Raw genomic sequence first — 26,678 nt, 5'->3', positions numbered from 1 at the left:
TTTTACTCGAAGTGGCAGCTGAAAAGTGTATTCACGGATATATAATCCCAGGGAAAGATTCACGTTCGGTATCACTGGCCAACCGTGGCTCTTCAAGTCGGTGGTCCATCATCCATCAGCGCAAATATTCCGGCTCGCAGTGTGCCGTTATGTTGCAAGTCAAACGCAGCCTTTTTGAGTTTTAATGGCCAATAAGGCATTGTGAAGCACGGCCCCACATTAGGATGTTTCTGTGACATACGGGCACACGCTGCAGATACCTTCCACCTCATTCCGACTGTCGAGCTCCAATGTCGATTTCAGTGTTCTTGACACGGCAGTTGAACTCGAGTTCACCTAATATTGGTGCCATGACCGTTTCGGCAGCTACTAACTTCATTTATGGATGGCTGTACTTTGTGATTACCGGGGGAGCCGCGAGCGACTAGGTAGGACAGTTATTTTCAGACCTATAAAGTCTGGAATAACCCGGCAGCCCGTGGGCCTCCCGGTCTCATGCGCGAAAACAAAAACAAGAGTCCGGCCTTAAAAAGAGTGGAAGGGCTGGAACTCTCATTAGAGGCAGCTTGTCCACAAACAAGGCACGTCTGCACCTTCAAGGACTGAAAAGGGGACACTTTGTGCTAAAGGGACTTTTGAACAGTTGCGGACAAATTGTTAGGCCTGAAACACCCATCAAGTGAGAAATTATGGAACCAACTTCAGATCATTTCATCAGTAACGGTCGAGACATGAAGTTTCATTTTGCAAAACAATTCATCGTTGAATTATTGCCGGTTATTGTCATTTAAAAGGCAGTCATTGCCCCCCAAAAAAATGTTCTAAAATATTATATTTTGACACTTTTATTCCCAAAAAGATGCCTATTCCAATTTGGGATCCATAGAGTCCCTGTGACCGTGAAGAGGATAAGCGGTGTTGAAAATGGATGTATTGTGAATGGATTTTAAGTATCTTGGTTTCTTGTTCACGAGTTAGGCCAGGAAGGACCAGAAGATCAACAGGTCGTGATGCGGACATTGTATCGTTCTGTCACGGTGCAGTTACCGGTCCATCTACATTCCCACCCTCATCTACGGTCACGAGCTATGGGTCACGACCAAAAGAACGAGATCCCGGATACAAGTCGGCGAACTGAGTTTCCTACACAGGCCTTAGAGACAAGGTAAGAAGCTTGCCAGATGAGGTGGCTCGAGATATCTCGCGGACGCCTCCCCAGTGAGGTGTTCCCGGCATGTCCTACCGGTTGAAAGTGCGCAAAAAGGGTGTGTCAGGAATGGACCGGCGAGCGAATGGGAGATTGCCCCTAATTGACGAATGTGTTCAGTGCTGCCTCCGCGAGTGGAAGATTTTTTCGTCTTTCCAGGCACAGAATTTCGGGTGTGTAACAGTTCTTGATCCTTGAGGCGGTTTGATGCAAACAAGTCAGAGACATTGATAAACAAACGACAAGACAGACGGAGAGACAAGAATGCATCCGGGACTTCTTTGTCTTCGAACGCTGTCATGTTAGCACTGAGAAAGTTTTCGGGCTCTCTGACAGCTTTTTCCCAGTCGCAGAAAGTCTCTGCATGTGTCAGCCTTCTGGGTGGGATCCCGAGTAAACAGAGTACTTCAGCAGATCTGCATCGCATGTTTAACGGCTTTCGCAAAACGCCATCAACAAAACAGCCGTCAGCCAGTGGCTGGTTCCAAAACACGCTATGAAGATTCCGCAACATCCGCGTTCACACCTATGGCACATGCCACATAGAGCACAAGTGTGTATTCTTGGCTAGCGACGACGTGTGTGTGCACTCCTTTCAAAAAAAAAAGCAGATGCATCTTGCCTGGCTGGGACAAAGTGTGATGGGCGTCAAAGGAATTGCGCATGACGTTGATTCGGGTGTGCTCGCTGACTGGCCTTTTGCCGCCCACACTTGGGAAACTGCTGAAATCACAAAGACAAATCTCCAGTTAATTCAGTCATAGGACGGCAGCAGGAAGTGACTGCGCGGACGGGATGTTGACATTACTAAACATTTGTTTCTCTAACCTTGTGAATTTACTCATCCCTCACTTATTTTGCGGCAATGACGTCTTTGGCCAGTGATCTCATGGTGTGCTCCAGTGCCGGGCACCTCCAGAATAAATATACTGTACTCTACTTCACATCCGGTGGTGACAGTAATGGCTTCGTCAAAGAAGGACACTTTTTGTCACCGAGTAACAGAAGTGAATGAAACAATTTTGCGAACTGAATGCATGCACATTATGTCCTAAAGTGGAACTACTATGAAGCTGAGGAGGGAGGCCTTCCTGTCTCCGGGAATGGTGTCCCGTGTGTGACAAATCACGTTTGAGAAACTCTTTTGATGCCAGGATGTTGCAAGAAGCCGAGCTAGCTACGTGTTGTGTAATAAGAAAAGAAAAGAAATAACCCGGAGTCTGAAGAGAATGCTAGTCCCCATAAAGGCAAGCGAAATCATAGTGTGAATTTTCATTGGCGCAAGCAGCACTTCATCAGCAAGCAGCTGAATTACACATGCTAATGTATTGTATGGTTTGCCAGGGGTTTCCGCAATTCAGGGCAACACATCCCGGGCTTTCCGTTGCCAAGAGTCCTTCTGAAGGGAATGGCCGCTTCATACTGAGGAGCCGCTCACTCAGCACCACAATATTATCCGTTTTAAATGTCTTTGACACGGAGCCGCGGCTAACTGGTTCACATTTGGACCAAGAATGAAGCCCGGGCCCTGGTCCAGAACTTCTCAAAGAAATAGCCACGGCAGCTGAGAAAGTGAGATTTGTTTACATCTGCGAATGCCGTTTCCCCCGTGCCTGGCGCGAGACTTCAGGGACATTTCTAATGACTTGAATTCCGCCATTCAATCCGTCTGGGAAATGTGGCTTTGGGTGGCGAATCTCGCGCTGCCCTCACGTAGCAAGATAATCGGATTCAGAGAAAGTTTCTATCAAAGACAAAACAACAAATGTCAGTGCAGCATCCTGGTGGTTAGATCAGGTTTAAGGCTTGTATTTTTTCCACTGATCTACGGTATTTTAGCGTTGGTCATGACGGTGGTATTTAGGGAAGTAATTATTCTTTGAGGTGGTCCTGGGTGTAAAAAGTCTGAAAGCCTCTGGTTTCAAGCAGAACTGAACAAGCTCTCAATTGAGTGAAAATAAGGCAAACCAGTGATAAAAGACGGTCAGCTCTAAACACTGCCTACACAAAATAGTTTGTAAAACTCCAGGAGTCATGATGAGCTAATTAGGCGCAATTATTTTTTTGTTTTTTCAAAAGAAAATCCCACATACGTTACTGTCCAGTTCAGTTCTATAACATGTTCAGTGAGAGAGAGGGGTGGAGGGCATGTCAAGGTTGTGCACCGCTGTCAGATGACAGCAAAATACCAACGACTATTAGGTTCGGGTTAATTCAATTATAGGATTACAAAGAGGAGCCCCGGCTCTGTTTGGCCCGGTCGAATCGCCCGCAGTGTTGGTCCTGATGCGATGAAGATACTGTTCTGTAAGTACCCGAGGTGGCAGTCAGGCCCATCGCACATAAAGCAACGCAGCCAGATGCAAACAGGAGAGCACATTGCAGTTGATGTCATCTGGACATCCACTCACCTGCCGTTTCATTTTGACCCGGTAGCTAGCACCTTATCATTGACGAATGGTGGCAGCGGTGCCGTAGTCAGGGAGGCATGTATGGCTGCCAACGGAGCCGCTTCACTTCTATTTCCCGATTGCTGTCAAAAGAACCAGAAGGAACCAAGCTGATCACCCGACCTTAATCCAATCGAACGTGCTTTTCGCTTGCTGGAGACAAAACGGTAGGGAAGCTGACTCAGCAAGCAGGAACTGAAGACGGTTGCCGTCGAGCATCACCAGAAAAGAAATGCCACGTCTGTGCAGCTTCTTCCCACAGATATTGTTCACAAATCTGTCAGAATCTATGCGAGGGAGCACTCCCCTTTTGCCAAGACAAATCATCCTCTTCACAGGTGTGGTCTGTTCAAAACCATGACAAAGGCACTGTTGTTCCTTTGGCTGGCCGCAATCAAAGGCCAGCCTAAAATGTGCAATTTTTACAACGACACTCTCTATTGCACAAGTGCTTACAAATACAAATTTAGACCGATTTGTTATTTTGAGAGAAACAGCCCCGCGAAGATTGTGGCTCATTTGAGATCTTGATATCCCTGAGACAATTGCTGAAGGTTTTTTGGGTTCAGGCGAGTTCACGTCCATGCAAACGATATACGCTGGCATTCCAGATAACCAACTAAGCCCGAAAATGAGCTCTCGGTGTTTTGCCACACAGGGGATATCTGCGGGCTGGTGTTGCACCCGTGCAGGCGCCCACGACTTCAGCTCGCCTCCAGCGTTTCATTGCCGTGTTCGGTGTCACTGACATGACAAAGATGAAACGGTGAAATGAAGTCAAATGAAAGTGCGCAGTTAACATGCATAACAGGCAGGTAGGGGCAAGCATTTTTCATCTGTTGCAGCCTCCAAGACTCCGTTGTCAGTTCCAAAATAATGATCCAGAGCAAACGTGGGCCGCGTGACAAAAGCCTGCAGCTCAATCGACCGAGGTGTCAGAATGGAGTCGCTTCAGAGCCAGTTTAACTACACCCTGCCCTCCCCCATCAAAAGATTTAACAGAAGGTGAGTGTCTGTTTCAGCCACGCAATTTGTTCCCTCTAACCCGCCTCTTCACTATCTCTGCAGCACAGACTTGGCTGTTGCCATCGTGGTTCATGTAGCCAGAGTGGAAACCAAAACAAAACTGGCAACTCCTGCAGAGGATCATAGCCTGGCATCCAAAACCCAGAGTGGCTGTCGATCGCATCAACAGTTCATAAAATCAACAACACCCCATGGTCTAGACCTCTCAGCCAGGCATGGAAAAGTACAGAAAAAAAATGGGAGAGACCATCTGGGTCACAGTTCTCCTCGGGACCTGTGCCGGGCGATCGATCCAAAATCCCTACAGCAATATCTATCTCCCTGTCCAAGCCGAAGAGTGGAGATGGAGAAGTGGCAGTCAAACAGGCCCAAATCCAAGCCGTGAGATAGGGCAAGAGGAAAAGTTCCGTAGGTAGGGCTTTGCAGGTTACTGGAGTCCAAATAGAGAATGCTGTCGGAGCTGCTGGTTCTCAGAGTCACCAAAAGACCAGCATGTTGTGAGCGTAAGTCTCAGGATGAAACATGAGGTACTGCTCACTCACCTTGAACTCACCACGACTGTTCCGGGCATCTGCGGTTGACAGACCGGTGATTAAGATTGAGATTTCGTAAACCTGACTTTCCACACAATGGCACGTTCACAGGGAGCTAACAGCTAGCTGCTTTGTAACTCACTATTTGCACTTTGGTTCACACTCGGCATGTGCCACGGTGGGTGGTATTTTGGATTTTCTTTTGTTTATGCATTCTTGGTCAGAGAAAGAATACAGTACAGTATACCGAATATACTTCAGCTTGTGGTCATGAAACATGTTCAAACATGCCTGGACTTGACATTAAAATTAAAATGCAATTTTTTAGATGATATAAAACAACCTCCTCTAACTTGACAATTACGTGACAATTACGTGCCCCCAAAATGGAAATTGTATGTTTTGGATTCCTTTGTCATGACGCAGGAGTAGTTTTCCCAAAAAAGATCTACTTAGCAGTCATTACATTTCCACTGTCATTATCATCATCATAATCTGCTAATGATCAGGTCGTATGAGTGTGTCTCTCCTCGCACACATGCAGACACACCTATCAAGACGTACCACATCCCCCTGAGGCAATCTGTGGAAACATGCCCCAGACGACCTTGACCTCATCAGCAGAGGTTTGGCTCTCTTCTGTCGGGGCTTGTATCACACAAAGTCCCAACAGAAGATGCTTCAAACATGACCTCATCTCGCCGAACAAAAGCAAGAGTGGGGGTGGGGGAGCGAGGGATGACGGAGGAGGAGCGCAGATGCCTTGGGAGAGAACCTGAGCTCGGGCTGGCTGAGCTCCGACTCGTGTTTTAGGGATTACCATTTGGGTAACTGTCGGTTTAATTGGGAGTGAAACTCGGGTCGAAAGAGAGGTCGATGAAAGCCAAACGAGGCAAGTCATGGAGTGACTGCAATAATAGTTGAGAGAGGGACTGGCCTCGGAACCATAAAAAACAACAAACAAACAAAAACAACCCGACTGCAAATGTGCCCAAACGACCCGCTAACACAAGCAGAGAGAGTGAAGACACAGTACATTGTGACTGAGCAACATTGCGTGGACTTGACTGGGCTTGCTAGAAACGTCGTGGTGGCTCGAGCTGACTTGCTCGAAAATTGGGACTTACGCTCCCGCTGCCGCACAGTACCATACTTGGCATCGTAGAAGCTAGCGGTACTTGTACTTTTGCATCAGCCCATTCGTTGATATTTCATTTGTGGAGGTCAACTACTTTTAGGCCTCCCAACTGAAAATGTATATGGTGTAATAATGCTCCTAATACTATTTCAGTGCGCACCAGCTTGCTTACACCGGTGCACTAAGACATCGGAAGGAATGAGAAAGCGACACCAAAGAAAACATTCTGTGACAGAGACCTGCTCATGCTCAGCCTGATGTCCGCGGTGTTCCCAGCGGGTCAGCTCGCGGCTGTTTGAGCGTATTAGCGTTGTCCTGACACGGCAAGGCAACCTGACACAAGAAAATGTCTGTGGAACTGTAACCAGAGAGGGCAAACATTTATGGGAAGCAGGCTGCTGCTAGAGATGAGTTGACGTCATCTTCCTCCTGTAGACTGTTCACGACAGAGATGGACAGCCACCGTTTTGGCTATGCTTAAGCATGTTTTAAAGAAATGTGGGAAACACACTTTATGGTCCTACACAGATTCGTCGGGCTGGTCGAACCCTGATTTGTTGTGATTTTTCAAACAGGAAATAATTGGAGACTTTTGCAATAGCCTGCCCACTGGAAGACCGGAGACTCTGAGATACCTTCGACAGGACCACGGTGGCGACCTGGGACTCCTCGGCCTTCTCCAGGTACTCTGGCTTCCCCGCACATTCCAAAAACATGCACGGGAGGTTAATAGAAGACTCTAAATCGTCCCAAGATCCGAGTGTGAGCCCGAATGGCTGTTCATCTATGTGTGCCCAGCAATTGGCTGGCAACCAGTTCAGGGAGTACCTCGCCAACTGTCCGAAGACAGCTGGGATAGGCTGCAGCACGCCCGCGACCCTTGTGAGGAGAAGCAGATTCGAAAACGGAAGGGCCTTGATCATGGTGTTTTTATAAAATTAGTTGTCCCCAACCTGATTCATGCCAGACACTGGTTTCAAGTCGCGCAATATTTCGAGGACTACATTAGAAATAGACGTCAGCATTCCACCGAATGTGGTTTTTGTAATTAGTTGCAGCCTGCGACGATGGCACCGAAAGTGTCCAGTCTACTCTACGATTTTGTTCTGGTTGTCTGCTTCACAAATATTGGATGTTGAAAATGGGAGTGCGGTACTGAGGGCTTTTATGGCAGTGTCTGAAGGCTTCATCGCCTCATTTGTGAGCCTGTCACCACATGTTCCACAGAGCAAACTCGGTGCGTGCCAACGGCCTAAAGTGTTAAACGTGTAGCACTGCTTCTATTGTCTCTCAAATGTAGCTTTCTTTTTCTTGGAAGTCAAGTCCTATCATTTGGCCTTCGCCCCTTTCCAAAGATGTTTGCCTTTTGACTTGTTTCTTTTGCTCGCTTTCTTCATTACTCTGGCATACTTGTGCACAGAAGCACAAGGGGGGATTCACACGACCACAGACCATCGAGTGGCGCATCTTTCCAAGCTTCGTTGGAGAACAAGTGGCACCATCCACGCGAGCACAGCATAGGAATGGCTGGCAGCGATTCTCATTTGTACCAAAAATAGGAGGGATCTTTTCTTCACCGATTACCTAATAGCACTGAGATGGATAAGATGGTAGCACCCTCATTTCGACAAAAGACTCCCTCCAGGCTTTTGATCAGGACTTGCCAGGTTTCGATATGGACGTTCCATCCCCACCCAGGTCTCCATGGAGATTGAGAAGACAAATAGAAAATGTGTTGCCGCTGTGTTTGCACAAAGGCGGCTTCGCCCGAATCTCGTGCCAGTCTCTCCATCACATGATAACAGGCGGATTTGTTGTCTTGTTTTTCGATGGAATTTGGCTCTGTAATGCCTGCGTATCCGCAAATGATCCTGTTTTTTCAGGTTGCAGTTGCAGAATCCCCCTGATGTTTGTGGAGGTGGGAAAAAAAGAAGTTTCTCTCCAAGCTGGCATACTATGACCATGAAGAGGGGCCGCATCGCTTAAGGCGTAAGCTCCGGGATCCTCTGTGAAAATGAGCCCCATGAGGTGAAACAAGTGGAGACGATCGCGCTTGAGCGGAGGCCCAGTTGGACCTTTGAAATGAGGATTGGGGTCAACGTGATCCCAACGCTGGGCAATTTTGGCTTGTGTGCTGCAGTCAGGCATGGAGTTTCATCATCACAAGTATGGCTGGAGGTTGATCATTTCAAAACATTCACTACAGTCCAAGTACTCATGTAGTTTTCATCCCCCATCAACACATCCGTGGCGCTAGATGACATTGCGGCGCTAAGAGCTGCCGCCTCCATTCAAGCTCGGCATCCTGGCTCAAACGTCAAAAACGCGATGGGACGCGCTCATCTGAAGGCTCGCCTCTAATTTCGAGTCGCCACCTGATGAGACTTTTTGGGGGTGAAACTATGCGGAGCAAAATTCAGTTTGGGACGATATACTGTAGTTTCATTAGAATCCTCCAGTTGGAACATGTGGGAGGTTGAAATGATGCGCCAGACCAATCTGAGCGCAGATAGGAATAAAATGGCAGGAGTTTGAACCTTCAACTCCAATCTCCCTGTTATGCATCGCCACTACGTTCGTTGTTGTTTCCCAGTCTGCAGGAAGCAGTGTAAATATTCCATGGCCTTTTGGAAAACGAAAAGTCTTCATATACTTGACAGACTAAACAGGAAGAGCAAGCGAGCCAATAACGAGCCAGTCCTGAACAGGTCCAGGGTGCAGTCGACTGCCATCGATTCCAGCCCTCTGCAACCAGGAATGCCCCTCAATATGGAAATAGTCTTGCTGGCATTTGCTTATGTAAATAGTTGGCAACATTTGCATTCGATTTGTGCCTCTTTGGCTGAGCCATGAGAATCAAAGGGTACCGGGAAGTACCATGATTTCATCTCCATTCTTCCAACAGCAGAAGAATTGAGTTCCCGCAAAGCTTCAGACACGGTCATATAAAGCCTGGGCCCAAGCCACCTTTTTATAGATTGAGAGGAGAGCTATGGAGCAGTAAATTAAAATAATTTACTCAAGGGCTTTTGCAGGATTTAAAAAGCTTTGCTTCTCTTAATTCGTACTGTTCTGTCCCCAATTTACAGTTAATCTAAGTTTGAATGTTTTATTTTATGTTACACTGAAGTAACGTTAATATTTCTATGCATAGTTAGGAGTATTTCTTTATGCAACGTAACTTTAGTGATTTTCATTGCAAGCAGTCTCAAGCATCTCAAGCAGTGTCGTTCACAACCGAACGTGACGTCATGAAAGCGGAAGACGCGTACGCGGAAGCAGGAAGTAGAGCGATCGATCGTCCCCAAGATCGTCCCCAAGAGAGTTGGGGACGATCGATGGTTGAGTCTAATCCAGCACAATCCACATACATCTCACGCCTTTGGTAGCATCGTGGGTATGTACAAGTTTGTTTTGTTATTGGTGAACAGTTCTGTGGCACTTTATGTTTGAAATGCTGCTCTGCAATGTGAAAAAAGAACACGTTAGGATTTGAGCTAGCGCTCGCTAATTGTGTTAGCACCATGACATCTGCTAATCTCGCGGTTGAGGTAATGTTATTTCATTCGGTTGGTTGTGAATTCAAAGTAGTATTGCCTTGTATTTTATGTTACAAGTTCACATTTTTCTCCATCATTAAACCTGTGGACTAAGAATAACGTCTTGAGAGTCGTGGTGTAGAAGATGAGTTTAGCTGTCCAAATCAGGCCAAGACAGTACATGTACACAGCACATGATTTGTGATTTTACACTCTTGTCTTGTCAAGGCCTTGTCATCGAATGACTGCCTGCAAGCACTGCTGTTTTGTGCCTAAAATGCTCCAACCAATTCATGGGAAACTTTGCCCCTCCTTGGGCGTGTCAGTCCTCTACAGAGGTTTCCATTGAGCAACAGAAAGGGTGAGGACGTTGCCACAACCTTTGGGAGCACCTGCAGTTCTCGGTCCAATTGGTCTCCTTTCGCTGCCGGGGGCCGTCGGAGGGCAGTTCCAAGGAGTTGGGCGTGATGCCAACCACGTTTTACAAAAGGAACTGGCACAATATCAAGTAAAAAGAGAATAGAGAAGCGAGAGAATAGGTCCCCCTTTCTGGGGTTTGGTAACCAATTATAACAGTTGAGGGTTGTCCCAGGTCAAGCAATGCTAAAATGAACGACGGGCCTTTAACACTTGTAGCCAACAGACCCAAACAGTCCCCCCCAGGGGTTCAGGAACTGCTTTTAACTCAGTAGACCATGAAATCATACTCCAGACTGAGCAAGGGAAAAAATAAAGAATGAAAAAAGAGCACAGACAGACGTCTTTGGGCAAGTTGGAGTGTCGCTGAAGATGGTCCTATGCATTCTTAATCATTTGCATCATGCACAAACGCAAAGACCAGTGGTGGTTATCGGAAACATTGCCGTCATCGATTTGACGAGGAAGAGACGCTGAGAAATGGGTCCTCGGCATTTCTCTTTTCGTAGCGTTCATTACTTTCCGAACAAAGGTGCTGGAAATTAAACCCAAGACGCTCATTATCGCCGTCTGACTGCGCCTCCATCTTCACCATATATTATTTATCATGCGGTGACGTTATGTCCATAAAAAGATACGGCCTGTTTCCATCACAGCATAATTTCAGAAGCTTTCTACATAATACATGAGGGATACATCGTTACAAAATATGTCCTCTGCATTTGACGCATGGCCATAGGGAAACGCATCTGGGAACACGTGATGCTGGTGAACCCCACCCCCCACACATAAAAAACAAAACAAAAAACCCAGCACGCCCAGTTTCGGTTTGACACGCCTGCTGTTTTGGTGTTTCTCAAGAACAACACCAATGTTCCTGGGTCAATTTGACCCACGGTAGTTTTCATCATCCCAGCGTTATGGCACATGAAAACAAATTGTTTGTGTGTCATCAACGGTCAAGTACATCAAACATCCGATTTCCAATGTCAATTCTGATTGCAGCTCATACCGAAAACCTTCTCAACTTTCCGAATGGGTCGCTTTGACCCGCAACATGACGGGCGGGCCTCAGGGCTTGTCATAACTCCAACGTCGAGAGCTTCTGAGAGCAAATGGAAGGAAATTCCCACCAAGGATTCATTGTTTGTTCACCTGCCATCAGCTGTTTCCATCAACGAGGGTGGAATAAGTGTTCCCGAACAGAAAATCGCTTTTTTTTTTTGTCCGGGGCCTCTCTTCTGCCAACTCTGTGAGTCAATGTGCCTTGCAGCCATAAACAGCAATCTGTTTTTGCGGACACTGACTCTGGACTACTTTGGCTTGGCTGTGTTTGACAACGGACAGAGCAGCATAGCACGAGTGCATAAACATCGTCCGGGCTGCCTTAACATTGGGATTGCGTTGAAAAACAGGACAGGAACCCGATGATTGGCGTGGCAATCAAGGTTGTCATTCATTTTAGTCGGCTATGCTAAACGTACTGCATACATCTCCGATACGGCAAAAGTACTGACCCTGTATTTGTGGTTACGAGAGAACATGTCTCAATGGCAGCTGAGAAAATGATGTGAACTAAAAAGTGCCCTTTCCCGTTGCGCTTGTGCTCCGGGCCAGTGCCCAGCTTAGCACCAGTTCTTCCTGAGACCTGCTCTCACATCAGATCTCCAATAACACCAAATAGAGTGAGGAAGTTGCAACGTTGGCAAGACCGCCTTCAACCCAGGTCATAGCGTGAGCCTTTTCTCTCAGTCTCCAGACAAATGCAGAACAAGATGAAAGATGGTCAGTCAGCAGCCAGAGTAAACCGAGCCGATATTAGAAGAGCGTGAGTGCCAAAAGTCATTTTGAGAGTGACCGAATCGCCTCGCAGAATTTCCATGGAGTAACCTGGTCTCCGGTGCTTCAGCTGTATCATCCTTGGCTGCGCAGGAAAGAGCCCCCACCGGTCACCCCATCAGATTGTTGAAGGATTAATCGACATGGCATCCAAATCGAACGTAATACAAACTGGGAATGCCTCGCTCTGAAGCTTTTTCCAATACGTCACTGTGATTTATGTCTGGGGAGTTCCAAAAAGAAAAAAAAGGCTGGCAATATCAATTGGACATATTTCCACTCTGAGTCGTAGCAAATTTCCACGTCCTTGCTCAGCATTTTTAACAGATGTCATCAGCAGAGAAACAGCGCAGGTGCGATGGAGTGACCGAAGAGTCAGTTCCTGAAGATAACTCAACCGAGGTTGTTATCATGTCATCGACATGACCCAAAAGAAGGTATCGCTCTCAAGAGTTTTCATTCAAATGGAAATGAGATGAAAAATGACAGGATAAACGAGATCGCCGTGATGTGAGACGTTGTGGTCATATGTCATTTGTTTGAGAACGTCTTTCGTTTGAAATTGAACCACGCATCTCCATCTATGAAGTGTAACGGACAAAGACGTCGTCCATCTTTGTCTGTGGTCCGTGCGAATATTTCGACTTTCGTGGCAGACTTTGCCCTTTTGGACTTGTGCGTTATTTTTACCCTGCAAGGAGACGGCCCTTCCCAGACCTTTTATATTGTGTTTGCAGTTTTATCGACTCATTGGTTCTTGCTAATGTGCGCGTGAAGGTGTGCTGCGACCTTAAGCTAAATATAGAAGCCGCTGGTTGTTAGCTGGCACGAGAGTCTATGATGAGAAAAGTCCTACGCCGCGCTGCCAAAAAATGAATGCCTCCGGCCTGTGGCAGTGAGTCAATGCCTGGCCCAAAGAGCTTATGCGATTGCTTCTGATGTTACTTCGATTTTCTGTCTGTCTGTCAAGCGGGAGATTGCGTGTCCTAAGTGTTGCACTCCAAATGTTGAACCGGGAGCTGATGGAATGAAGGACTTAGTGGTGCAATGCTCAATTTCCCACCTTCACTCTCATTCCTCTTTATTATTACCGTTAAAGCCCGATTCCTACGTTACAGCGGGAGTTTGTCGTCAACATTTCCAATAAAATGGCCGCCAACAACGATGTATAATAATACAGTGTGAAGATCTATAGATGTCAAAACACGTAATACAGTACAAATATGTGTATATGAAGAAAAAAAACATTTGATAGGACACGAAACAAACAACTACAGCATTCCGACTTCGTCTCTGGAAAAAAAAAACATTCCGTCAGCAAATGAATGGCCTTCTCCAGTGCCCCGAAGCTGTTGACGATCGCCTTTCAATCTGTTGGCCTCAAACTCGGCCACGATTTTTATTGCCATTACGGATGATTGTCCAAATCGTCGACTTTGCCAATTCTTAGTCTCGGCTCAGCTTTGTCTGTGAGACTCCCTTTCCAAAGTGAGAGACAAATTCTACTTTCACAGACAGCGAGACATATTTTCAGAACAAGTACAACAATGTACGAGTCGATCCCACGCTGTATATTTTGTTCATAGGCAAGGTCGCGGCGGCAATTGGCTTTCCACAGTCCCTTGGAACGAAGGCCTTTTATTTTGTGGTAAATACCTGGTCGTGAAAATGAAGTTGACATTATGAAGGCTTTGGCGTAAGCAAAATTGGCAACTGGAAATTGAATTGTCTGAAATTGGGACTTTGAAACAGGAACGCTGTGAAGGATTCCAATGAACTGAAGAAAGAGACCCCATCAGGATGGGATGGGCTGGAGCAAGGCGTTTTGAAAAAGCATCAGTGGTTTCTAAAACAAAACCCTGGGTGTGGGACAAGTTGAATGAGGCCATAGAAAACACTGTAACTGCCGGGCAACTACGAACAGGTAAGGACGAACTGTCAGCTATCGCAGGAAAGGCAAGTTAAATTTGCCTCCAGAGGTTACGATAGACCGTCAAAATACTATTCAACTTGAGATGACTCATACTGCCAGGTCTTTTTTCTTTTTTTTTTTAAATATGGTCCAACCCTTCTTGTCGGTTGCATCTAATTCGGCTCTTACGCTTCTGACTGTGCCCATTCGTCCAGAAGAACATTTGTGAAGACAGACAATGATGTTGGACTAAGATGGCCTGGTTTGCTGGGGTTGAGGTAAGGGCACTGGGGCAAACGGTGCCAACCTGATCTGACCCAAACCCATTGACTGATGCACTACTTAATGAGTGTGTGTGTCCTAGTCCCTGGCATTGTGGCGTTATGGTCTTTTGTGTAGCCGCAATGGAATGACACACCACTCACCACTCAGTGGCTGCGGGTTGGCGGTCTCTGTGAATGACTGCTCACCAATCCGGGGTGTGGGCTGCCTTTCGCCAACAGCAAACCGGGACAGGCTCCAGGATACGCAACATAGAAGCTTCCCTCCCGTTTGGGAAAAGGGAAGTAACCTTCGGAATGAGTCACGCACTGAGGGATCCCCCTTCAGTGATGACCAGGCCACAATGAATGCCGAGTGGGAAACCTTAACCATCAGTTGGGATGAATAAATGCTATCAAATTTAAGTTGAAACAGCAGTGAGTTTGTGTGATGGAATGAAGCTTTAAGCAGGGCTAAGTGGCTAAGAGGTCCTGTCCCAGTGAGTCGATGCAGACTCCTGTGCGGCAACAGCGATAGCCTCACTTTGCTCATCGCCACCGGGGTAGCCAAACAGGAGTTGGCGGGAGAGAAGACATGCGGCAGTTAGACGGGCCAAAATCCAAATGTCAGCGGGTGGGGCGGGGCAAGATACCGTTTGCAGAGTTCGATGTGGTTGAACCGAATGCGAGTGTAGAGATAAGTATGAAGTGGAGATTGAGCCCACAGAGAATGACAGAGACCCCGCCGGCTTCCGAATGGCTTTCGGAGTCGCCAAAAGTCCAGCGGGTTGCCATCGTAAGCCTCAAAATGGAATGCAAGCTACCACCAAGTCAGCAAGGTTCTAAGCCATGGGTGTTTTGAATCAGGTGTGATGCAACAGGGACACTTGGAAAACATGCCGCCCTCCAGGACATGAGTTTCCAGGAGCCCATGCAAATTGGCCCACGTCGAGGTCGTAGGCCATACCAAACTTAGGGAACAAATTACCTGTCGGGCTTTCCCGTAATTTTTGTTGTGCTCGAGCCTACAGACTCGCAGGTTCTAATAACTCCAAACAAACCAGACGCAGGCTCAATTCCCTCCAGCAAAATGGCCGTCATTTTTGACATTCCCCGACAGTCATTTTACTGTAGGGCAGATTATGTATGGGGAAAAAAATGGAAGCGTGGCGTGATAAGACACTCCAACAATGGGCGAGGAGCAAGGCAAAAGTGGATAGCCAATACAAATTCAATATTTACTAACGTCTCCGTGGTGCGTCTCTCCCGTATCCATCTGGTATGTGCCTATAGGAGACACATGAATGCATGCATGACATGGAATAATAAGCAGGGATGAATTCAACATCATTCATCAACCGCAGGTATTTCTATGAGTGTCCTCAAGTGGCGGTGCACTCAGCCAAGAGCAGGAGAAGCGTGGAGACATGCCACTTATTGTTTGGTCTGTCTTGCAGTGGGCTTCGAGGAATGCAACCTCCCTGGAGGCATGGCAGCGATCTGTCTGACACTTTCTGAGGGAAACCATCTCGGCTTAACCATTTGGGTGCCGGCGAAGAGCCACGACTGTCGAGACTGACTGCGCCCTCCTATGCAACGGCAATAATGTCCCTGGGTCACATTGACCAGAGGGAATCTTGAATGCATGGGCAAATTGGTCAGGAAAGTACAAATTCCAATCAACATGGCTTGCACCTGATTTTCAACACAACTCGCAGATATACGAAACTAACCCTTATCGTGCATCTTTTCTGGCATTCAGAGGTTTCATATCTCGAAACTACTCAGACTTCACACTAGGTCAATTTGACCCACAACGTGAAAATGCCTATTCACCATCTTCAAATATGTATTTCCAAACCGCAGTGCATGTTATTGTTGCTGCGCAGCGGATTGACGGCTGCTTCAGTCAGCGTTCACTCTTGAGAAAGAAATTTAAATTGTCCAATCATTTCCACTCCACCCGAAGACATACGGCTGTGTCAAATGGATGACAGGTATTGACAGACGCACAACGGCGTGACAGCTTTTGCCTCGGGTCGTGAATTTCACAGGGCACGCTGTCGACACTGCGGGACGGTTATTGGAACGATGAAGGGTGGGTGTGACTTATGCTAAGCCTCCGTCCAAAACGGATTTAGACTCGATATATATTCGCTGGTGTCAAATCCAGGTCCAGAAAGGGAAAAAAAACAAGCTCAGCAGACACAATTATCCTGAAAAGATAGACTGCATCCATTTTATCCACCCATCCAGTCGTCCATTTTCAACACTGCCTATTCTGAACAGGTGCTGCTGCCTATCCCGGCTGACTTCGGGCAAACTACACCCTGAACTGGTCTTCAGCCAGTTGCAAGGTACATAGAGAGGTAAGCGACCATTCGCACCCTCATCCACGCCGTCACTGAGAGGGAACCGACCCCACGCTGCCCTCACACAAGTCAGGTGACTAGCGACTTGCATACTTTTTGGTGCATGGAGATAAATGTGTGTGTGTGTGGTAGTATGCGAGTTAGAAAGAAAATTCAATAAAAAGCAGACCCAAATAATGTCATGGCTATAGTTACAATGCGCCTTGGGCTGCGACTTGGCTCAGGCGGCATTGTGAAAGCTGTCAGTCATCAGCTAAAAGCGACGTGCCAAGAGGCAGATGCCAGGCCTCCTGGAAAGATGGATGTGTTCTTGGCAGCCGGCCCAAGAGCAGTTGCAACCTGTGCATTTTCGCTGGAAGATGGCGGTGCCGTGTTATCTCCATACAACGCATTGGCAAGATTCTCGCCCGTAAGGCGCATCGCTGAGATATAGCGCGATTGGAACATTTGGTTTCCAGCAGAACGTTTCTGTTTGTAGCTCTTAATCGAGAGGCGACACCTTTTCTGAGGGCCGGATCACTCTGCCGGCAGATGACATTGAAAAGCGATTCCAAATGAACCCGGCATCGGTTCCAAGATGGAGAGAAATTGCCGTGAAGCACGTCCAAAGAAATGGCCTGCGTCTGCTGGTCAAGGGCGATGAAGGAAGATTCACCATTTTTGGCTTTGTTTGGACTGAAATGTGAATAACGGGGACAATGAACACAAATCCAAGTGCATGGATGAAAGCGAGGAACGTTTGCCATTCAGCTGCACAATGCATTGTGTCGAGATTGGGGACTTGAGTCTCCTTGCTTTTCAGTTCCGAAGCTCCCGCCTGCCAAGAACTCCGAGCTTTGATTCCTGTGTGACGTCATTTTAGGAGCGGCTTTCTTACTAAGGCTTTTGGAGTTAGCGGACGAGTCCTACGAGGAGGACGAGGCCTGAAATGGGAAACGCTTTCTGACCCTGTACATGATGTCTATAAATGTCATTTTCATGGTTTGGCGCCGGTGGTTACCGACCATGATACGAAGTGATCCTACCCCAACTGAAAAAGTGCTGTTCCAAAACATCAAAAGCTCAACCAATTGGACGCATTTTTTGAGAATTCGAATGTGGATCCACATTTCTTTCTAGACTTTTAAATCTACTCCAACTGCCCCGCTGTCAATAAATAGGCTGCCTATATCCCCGGAACACCGCAAGCCCAGCAATTGTTTTGTCAGGCGTCGTTTCAACCTCTTCAATCGTCATCTCTCTGCTATGAGCGCAACCTGTCAATGCCTGCCTAATATTGACAACACTTGGCTGGTGTCTTGCTTGTAAAAGACAAAAAAGAATGCTGCAGGTGCTGTTTGACAAGTGCATCAAATGCACTATTTTGGACTGGATGTTTTGACACGCTACAAATCTTTATTTTGGGTACAGGGATGCACGTTAGTGTCTGCCAGTCTGTGGACATGTGACTGACTGCGTTTATAAGGACACATTTTTTGGACCCATTCTCTGCTGTGGACGGCCATATTCGTCGAGATGGAATTCCAACCTTTGACGCCCCCCAAACGTATACAATTGTCAAGTCCTGCATGTTGCAGTGGGAGATGACAAACAGATCCCCGTCGATAGTGGCCTTGCATGGCTTTGGATTGAAGATCAGACGGTTGAATTTTGGCTCGTCACGCCCATTACAAAGGAGCGAAATGACGACGTGCCCAAAGTCAAACACGTTTAGGTACCTCGCACGGGAACGCGATGATGAAAAGAGGATGCGCAGTATATGTTCGGGATACAAACAGGCAGGTGAGTGGGAAATACTTGCGCTTGTGATGACGTGCCTGCAAAAAGCCAACCGACGTTCAACTCGAGCCATGCTCACAATATGTCACGCTTGCTTTTGTTTTGTTTTCCAGTTTGAGGTGTTATAAAAGGAACCCCCAAAAATATGAGCGCTTTTTGTGGTGCAAGAAGAGAGTGCTCTTTCTTTTGGAAGGTTTGGTGCTTGAATTGTCACGAGTTGGTTTTCAAAGATCAGTTGAAAAATTCATATCAGGGGCAACTGTCACAATGAGGTGTTGAATTTGGTCGAATTTCGAAGCGAATTAAAAAAAAAAGCATCTCGTCCATTTTGCAAGAAGGTTGGAATGCGGCATCATGTGGAAAAATGGATCAGCCCTTTCCAGATGGGCTGTGTTCTTCAAAGGCTTGCCCTCAACCCCAATCAATCATGCTTTTCATTTGGCGTACTTCTTAGAAAGTCCCTTCTCTTCTCCTTTTTTTAGTGAGGTAAGCATAATCTTGTGGCAAATGACGTCGGACGCGGGATGGCCCTTTTTTGACCAGTGCTGGAATATGAGACGAGAGCTTTGGTGGCTTTGTCGCGGCTTGATGGGAGGGATGGCGTGAACGTTGATCTTGATCATGACTGACTGAACTCTTCATGTGCACTTTGGTATCACGTTGCAGCGCTGCGGCTCGCCTTAACTTGTCATGCGTTTAATTGCGTGAAACGGCAACGTCGAGCTGATGGCAATGCGCGTTTCGCATTACGCCCACTGCGGCGCGTAAAACAATCCTGGCGTTGACTTCAAGATTAGGAGGCGGCTGAGCTCCGCATTCGTGGATCACTTCGGTTGAAGAACACAACGTACTCCTTGTCTGCGATGCCGCGAAGAGGCATTCGCTACATGGAGGGGTGGGAACTCAATCTGTACTTTTGAAGGAGACTTCTGCAGCAGTTCACCCCTCAGCACACCTTTCTCCCCGTTTTTGGTTTTGTTTCTGAAAGTGAATCTTTGCCCAGCCTCGCTTCTGTTCAAAAAGTGCGAGTGGATTCAGCTGACGAGCGCATGACCACGCGTCCCTTTTCTATCCCCTTTGGTAGCCCAGACCAGGCGCCAGCCAGTCTCACTCATTGAGAGCAAAGAAACCCGTCCATTTTCTTCAGCGCTGATCCTGAACGGGGTCGCGTGGGTGCCGGAACCCATCCTAGCTGACCATGGGCAAGAGGTGGGACACACCCAGGACTGGTCCCTGACCGGTCGCAGGGCACCTAAGGACAAAGAGGCATTCACGCTTAGATGCTGATCTCAGTCCCACTCAGTCTTCATTCAACCTCCCTTGCACGGTTTTGGAATGTGGGCGGAAGTAGCGGCAGAAAGCTGAATCTGCAAACGGCACACAGAAGGAGCGCAGCCGGAATGGGAAGCCCGAACCTCAGAACTGTGAGGCAGATGAAACTCAAGTCGACTGTCATGAAAGCTCCCCCGTGGACACGGCACAATTAATTGACTGCACCCAAGAATCGGCAAAAACCAAAACGCCAACACCAAGAAAGTCTTTAACCTTTCATTTTTATCTTTTCAATTCAAATCTGACTGATCAGTATGACGAGATCACTAGAGTTAAAAGCCAATTTAAAAGAAAGGGGGCGGGGGCGGCGTTTCAACAGCTCAGAAATGATAGATATCGTGTTCGGCCCAGCCTGGACAGAGACTCCACTCGCTGTTGAATAGGTCTATTGTTTCCAGAAGGCCGACACGACACAGGCCATTTGATTAGAGAATGAGCAAGGGCACGGGGGAGTAGAACGTGGTTTCCTCCTTCGCTCTCTCTCTCTCTCTCCTCCTGTCAAAGAGCACCATTCTCTCTCCCGCAGGCCTACCTGTATGGGGAGGGAGACAGCGATATGGGCGACGTCCTCTCCAAAACAAACAGATAGCTCCACTATCGTCCAAGCTAGACAGATAAGTGAAAAGACGTAGGGAATTATCTCGGCTCTGGTGTCGTTTGCCACATCTCTCTAGTGACTCGGAAACCATCAGCAGTAAAATATGTGCCGCTATCGCCAGATCTGCCTTTCTCTTCAACAGAGGCGCACAAGGTTGCATTTACCTTTCATTGACAACCCGCATTATTCTTTTTTTGGGGGGGGAGACTTTGTTGCAGGCCCGAGTCCTGGACGAAAAGGATGGATATGCACTATGTGCTTTCAGCGGGCCAATTCTGATTTGATTCAGTGAAATGGCCCATTTTGGTTGCATGAGCAAAATTCAAACAAGGAATTCAACTGGCCTCAGATCCATTTCCGGCCCGGGTCCCAACGGGAAATCTGCCAATGTGACTGCAAAGTGAACGCCCGGATTTGTCCTGACACGCCCACTTTTTTCCAACATCAAATCAGCGTGTGAGCGGGAACTGGAACATTTTCTGGCCTCTCAATCTTGGACAGAAGACCATTGAAAAAGAAGTAAGCAAATGCACCCTTTCAATCATGTGGGGTCAAACAAATATTATTTTCCGGTTGGCGTAACCCAAGGATTTGGTTTTCTTTGCCACCCAGGAAACAGACAGCCTGTCAGTGAATAAGGTCGGGGACTGTCGTTCCCAGCCTAGTCAGTTCTCGTACTTCTAGTAAGTTCTTTGCAAGTGAAAATCAATAGCTATCGATTCCCTTTCCAGAATGATTACTTCATCAGTCTCATACAAACGTGCCAAAAAAACAAATAAATCAAATAAAACGCCTAGCTGAGAAGAAAGCAAATCTGCCTCTGAATCCACATCCTCAATCAATCTATTGGACCACCCAGTGTTGCGTCGCCAGCCTTCCAATTTTCAAATGTAAAGAACAATGCTTTTACAAAGTTCAAATCTAGATCAGCAAGAGCAGCCCGAGATGAAGTGTTGTTTGTTTGTTTTCTTTGTGTGCGTGTGTGTGAGATCTTGCCAAAAAAAAAAGACATAACTAAATGAAAGGAGCAAAAGTAGACTTGGTACTGTCATGTATACACGAGCCAAATGCAATGTCGCCTGGCTTGCGTCCCTCCGTTCAAGTCGACGGAAAGAAGACAAATGGCTCACTGACACTCGGACCAAGCGGCAGCGGGAACGGCGCGGGGTTTTGTAGCTCCCTCAAGTATTCTTCAGCTTGGCTGCGAGGGAGCAAACTCAGAACATTCAGGTGGAGAGACGAGATCTCTTCCAGCTAAAGCAAGCCCCGGATCTCTAAAAAACAAGTTGCTGTGTCAAAAACATCTGTGCGTTGAAGGCAAGATTCACGTGGCCTATTGTTCGGAGGATTGCAGTGTTCCTTTACATCCGTCAGTCTTCGCCGGTGTGAAGCCAACAGACCCGGCGATGTCGCCGTTTCGCATATGTGAAGCTTCTGCTGCCGTGACAGAGCGTGCGTCGCCAGATAAAGAGCGCGCACTCGGGAATTATGACTTGTGCTCTGGCTCTCGGACATCGCCGGTTTCTTGCTATGCTTTGACTGCGATCCTCCGTCTTCGCTTACCTCCAAATCTCCCTGCAGTTCCGCTTCATATTCCTCCCGTCTAATCGCCGAGAAAATACATCCATCAGGATTTCCCCCCCGAAATGAGGGTAGGAGCCAAATGACGGCATGATACATCCCAAGGCCCGAGTCCCCGCCGAGCGCCTGGCGGTAGGACAGGCGGGGGTGGGGGCTGCGTTTTCGCATTCTCTCCAGGCAATTCCGCATGCACAATTTGTCTTTGTAGCAGGAGAGTTGGCACGGCCCTCGGCTTCAAGATGTCACGAGCGGAGCAACTTAGCACGCAGCAGAAGTGCTTCTTACGCATTGTGTACTCATTCCTGACGCAGGGGAGCCTGGCCTGACTCACATGCCGGTGATCGGGCCCAAGCTTTTTCTCACCCGGGCAGTTTAGAAGCGATCTGGTGAATTTCCATGAACCTCGGCGTGAACTCGACCACTTAACCATGAGAGACTCCTCGGTTTGGGAGAACCGGAGTTGGATAAACACCGGGGGGAAGAAAGGGAGGGTAGGTCCGGGGGGGAAATGGAAAACAGGGTTGGCACCTCGAGCAGGTTTTATTTGTGAGGCCGTGACGGTGAGCTCTTGAAAAAGCGAAGGCGTCTGAGGCCCGGGTCCACGGATGGGCGGAGAGGGGACAAAAGGGGTCGTGACAAGTAGACATGGCACTTCTAAGCCCCTTCGCTTCTTCTTTGCAGTGTGAGAGAGAAAGGAAGGAAAAATCGGATTATTGTACTCCCCGGATCCTGAAAATTCCGTGGGGCACAGTGAAGACAGTGCCTGGGAACAATTTGGCCGGCCATTATCTCGATCTGTGAAGGATGAGAACTGCCTGCCACGCTCCCGGCTCCGATGTTCCTTCATAAGAATGAAAAGAGTGTTGTGCAAGCGCTTAGCTGCTCGCCCGCAATTTGCATTTTAATCTGTTGATTGAAGGTCGAGAAGAGAGGAGCTATTTTCAACTCGGATGTCATCGCGGGGCGTCCGAGCTTAGAGATGAGGCCAGAAGCTGCGTCGTTCTCCCCGCGGTCGGACTCGAGCCGCTTCTGCTCCGCGAGGCGAGGAGCCAGATGAGGTGACTCGCATCGGATTAGCATGCCTCCCGGACGCCTCCCCGGTGAGGTGTTTTCGGGCATGTCCCGCCGGGCAGGAGGCCCCGGGACACCGTGTCTCCCGGCTGGCCTGGGAAGGCCTTCCCTGGAAGAGCTGGACGAAGTGGATGGGCAGAGGGAAGTCTGGGCTCCCCTGCTCAAGTTGCTCGACCCGACCCCGACCCTAAGCGGTAGAAAAGGATGGATATTTCTCAGTTCAAGTCAAGTTGTACTGCCGCATGAGAGGCAAAGTGGAGAGGTTGAGCCCACAGCATGTGCTTGAATATGTTGTTTTGCTTTAGCTTTTGTTTCACTTGAGCTCACCCCAGAAGTCCAATGTCCAAGGGACATTTGTCAAAGGGATACGAGTTCAAATCCTTACGCGTTCAAATGTTTGTCCAACGTTGTTTTTTTAAAGGGCGGAGCAACGGTATGAAGCTAACCAAATCAATGTTTGCTTTTGTGTTTTGTTTTGTCCTGGTAGTCGCTTCCCAAAGCTCCGACTCCAAAGTTTAAATAGGCCGCACTTGGGTGGTAATGTCATGAGCCGCACGGGTCGATTGAAGAAAGTAAGAAAAGGTGTTCATTTTCCAAAATGTTGATGGACCGATCCCAAGGCGGACACAGAAAACACATTGGAAACAGCCACACGTGAAACATAGCATGAAGACCCATTAAGACTTTACACCTTCCACCGAGTCGTCTCAAACTGCAGCCAGCCTGGGAGGTCCCGAAAGTTCTATTTTGGTCAAAGAGACGAATGGAAATCTCTACCCTAGCACACGCGATGCCAAACTATCCCGTCGGGAGTCACTACACGCAATGGCATTTATAGTCAAATTCAACTTCCTTTCCCAGGATGGGGCTAGGTGCCTCTGTTGCCCTTGGATGGCTCGTCTTCAAGTCCAACTTGGCAGAGAAATGACGACGCTTTGATGGTCTGAACGTCAACCTGGCTCGCTCCATAAATCCTGACTGGAAGGCGTTGAAAAAGAGCAACACTTTGAAAAAGGCAGGTACTGTGCACACAGACAGCATGTGCATGTGTGAGGTATCGCATGAAAAGTGCTGTCACACAAAAAAAACACACATTTGGATGTCACAAATGTAAACCTTTGAACGGCGACAAGCATTTAGGCATGTGTGTGTTGCCGACACGTTGTAATACGCTCTCACATTCACACCCAGGGACAATTTAGTGTCCCGGCAACCTGCCATGCATGTTTGTGGAATGCGGGAGGAAACCGGCGCACCGGGAGAAAAGCCACGCAGACACGTGGCGAACACAGAAATGCCGCCGCGGCAATTAACTCCCCGCACCTACATGCTTCCAGCCAGGCGACCGTGCTAACCGCCCTGATAAAATTGATTTGAATGCCAACTGAAAGAGCATTCGATTCTCTCAGCTGGTGTCAATCAAAATCATGACCAAGTGTAAAGAAAAAAAATCTAGCCAGTGTTTGAGCATACGCAGCATGGAAAAAAAGGTTCCAACTGAACATACTTGACCACCACAGCTGATTTACATTTGCAATCCTGTGTATTGTTGACTCTGAAAACACCCAATAATGGCGACTCGCCGCCGTGTGCTGTCTCGGTGTATGCGCAACATTGGGATCATTTACCACCGATGACGCGTCTGCTTGATGGAACCCATGTGGACGGACGGTCGCAAAAGATTTTTTTCAATTCGCTTCAAGCGGGGCCCCTCGTGGCAGCTTTGGACCGGGGCCCGGCGTCGACTTCAACGGCGGCACAGCAGAAAATCAACAAACGCCGCGCTTTCATATCACTGTTGAACGGAGACGTCCGCAACATCTGCCTTTGTTCAAAAGGTGCCGCAGACCTTGACTGGTGACGTTATGGATTTTCAGTGCCGAGTAATTACTGCCATAGCTCATAAAATTGCACCATCATCAGCGATGACGCCTCTTGGGGGGACTGCAAATCAAAGTCACTCATTTGGTTGCCCTTTGCCTCAGTGCAATTCAACAGTGTCCGGCTCGGTTGCGGGTCAGGTTGACCCATTCGAAGAAGAATCTTTTTGAGTGCTGTTCTCGCTGAGTCTGCTCCTTCAGGGTTCCATCTTAAGAAAACGTGGTATTTCCTCGCACTATTACCCGCAAATCAAGACCTGGATGGCAGTGAATTTCTGGAATTTCATTGAAAAGGACACATGTGTTTGGTCTCGGGGGCTCTTGCACATCCCATCCTGCGGACTTGCCCCGCCCCCCTGGGCCCACTGGCTCTTTCTGTCAAGACAAAAGTCTCAAACTTGCGTCTTAAACTGGACAGTGATTTTGAAGTGAAATTGGACCGGCAAATTGGTGCAAGCATCTTTCAATCGGAGACAGCTGGCAAAATTAGTCAAGCCTCCCCTTTCTTTGGCGAGCACCCTGAAATTCAACCCTCATTCATGCCTTGGTCCCATCTCAGCTGGATTAATGAAAGATACTTGACTTTCAAGTCAGCCAATCCTCCATCAAGCGTCTCCAGTTGGTCCAGAATGCTGCAGCTCTCCTTTTGACTGGTATTCATGTAAAGAAGGAGCACGTCACTCCTCCTCGGTCATCCCTTCACTGGCACATTTGAAGAGCCTGTGAATTGTTTTCCAATTTGGCAATGTCCTCGCCCCACCTTCCCGCTGCCCGGTGGATCAGGTCTGCTGAGCAGACACGATGGGACTTACCAAGAACTAAGCGGAGGCTCAGAGGGGATGGAGGCTTTTCCGTTGCCGCTCCATCTCGCTGCAATGACTGTTGGGCAGGCGCCCTCGCTGCCCAGCTTTCAAACTCTTTTTTTTTTCTTTGGCTTTTGACTCGGCATGAAAGTAGATTTTTAGTTGGGCTGTTTTGGCTCTTTTTGGAAGCGCTACCGTGAGAGATCTGCGCCGGATGGATGACGGAGGCAATCCCATGGGAAACATTTGGCGCAATCCATCTTGTTGTTAATTAATCATCACATTTTCTGTGGCCAGCACGGACGGCCCGAGTAGGGGCTGGGCCGTCCGTGATCAAATGGCGGTTTTGGGGTTTGAGCGGTATTGGGGTGCAAACTGTGCACGTGTTCACATTTTGCTTGCAGGACGGTGACTGTGACGCCAAGATTTCTCAGGATCTGACTCACGGAATCTGTTCCTTTTCTCCTATTGTGGCTGATGTTGTTGTGATGTTTATTGCTTGATATTAAGTTTCGACAAGCTCGAAACCAAAGTCCAAGACCCAAGAGAGAACTTGGGGTGAAGCCGTTGAAGTATTTGGCTGCGATTTGGAGGGCTGTTCCAGAGCTGCAATCCACTGATTTGATTGAGTTCATTGAATTGTTTTCAATTGCTGAAATTCACAAGTTAATGACTTAATGCTGACAAGTTGCTCTTGGCCAAAGACGTTCCCCGGGGCAAAGGAGAATGCCGAACCATCTCTCCATTGTCCTCTAAGCGACACGACTGACCTCAATTTAACATCGACAAGCCAACCCCCACCAAAAGCTCTAAAATATTGCTCCCCCATCTCTCGGCTTGGAAGCGATCCCCGTTCTTTCATGCCAGACCTGTGAAATGAAGTTTGAGATCGCTTCGTCTTCCTGGTCTGTCCTCTTAGTTGCACTTTGGAGACACGTTGC

At 47.9% G+C, this 26,678-nt stretch overlaps 3 long non-coding RNA genes across 4 annotated transcripts; 2 read left to right on the top strand and 1 right to left on the bottom strand.

Annotated features, from left to right (window-relative positions):
• Positions 1-318: 318 nt before the first annotated feature.
• Positions 319-20,658, top strand: LOC127611506 (uncharacterized). 2 transcript variants are annotated; one of them, XR_007965348.1, is made up of 5 exons: positions 319-1,165; positions 4,503-4,662; positions 6,930-7,037; positions 16,611-16,766; positions 20,621-20,658. It is a non-coding gene; the product is annotated as an uncharacterized LOC127611506 (long non-coding RNA). The 2 variants fall into 2 exon arrangements; XR_007965347.1 differs by lacking the exon at positions 319-1,165 and having other exon boundaries at positions 3,930-4,662.
• Positions 542-3,925, bottom strand: LOC127611508 (uncharacterized). Its single transcript, XR_007965350.1, has 3 exons — positions 3,781-3,925; positions 3,619-3,740; positions 542-1,930 (listed from the first exon to the last, which is right to left on the bottom strand). It is a non-coding gene; the product is annotated as an uncharacterized LOC127611508 (long non-coding RNA).
• A 101-nt stretch (positions 20,659-20,759) lies between the features above and the next one.
• LOC127611507 (uncharacterized) lies at positions 20,760-24,200 on the top strand. Its single transcript, XR_007965349.1, has 3 exons — positions 20,760-20,921; positions 21,015-21,085; positions 23,916-24,200. It is a non-coding gene; the product is annotated as an uncharacterized LOC127611507 (long non-coding RNA).
• The last annotated feature ends 2,478 nt before the right edge of the window (positions 24,201-26,678 follow it).

Source organism: Hippocampus zosterae, chromosome 12 (assembly GCF_025434085.1).
Source record: "Hippocampus zosterae strain Florida chromosome 12, ASM2543408v3, whole genome shotgun sequence".
NCBI lineage: Eukaryota > Metazoa > Chordata > Actinopteri > Syngnathiformes > Syngnathidae > Hippocampus > Hippocampus zosterae.
This window is presented reverse-complemented; position numbering and strand designations above follow the sequence as displayed.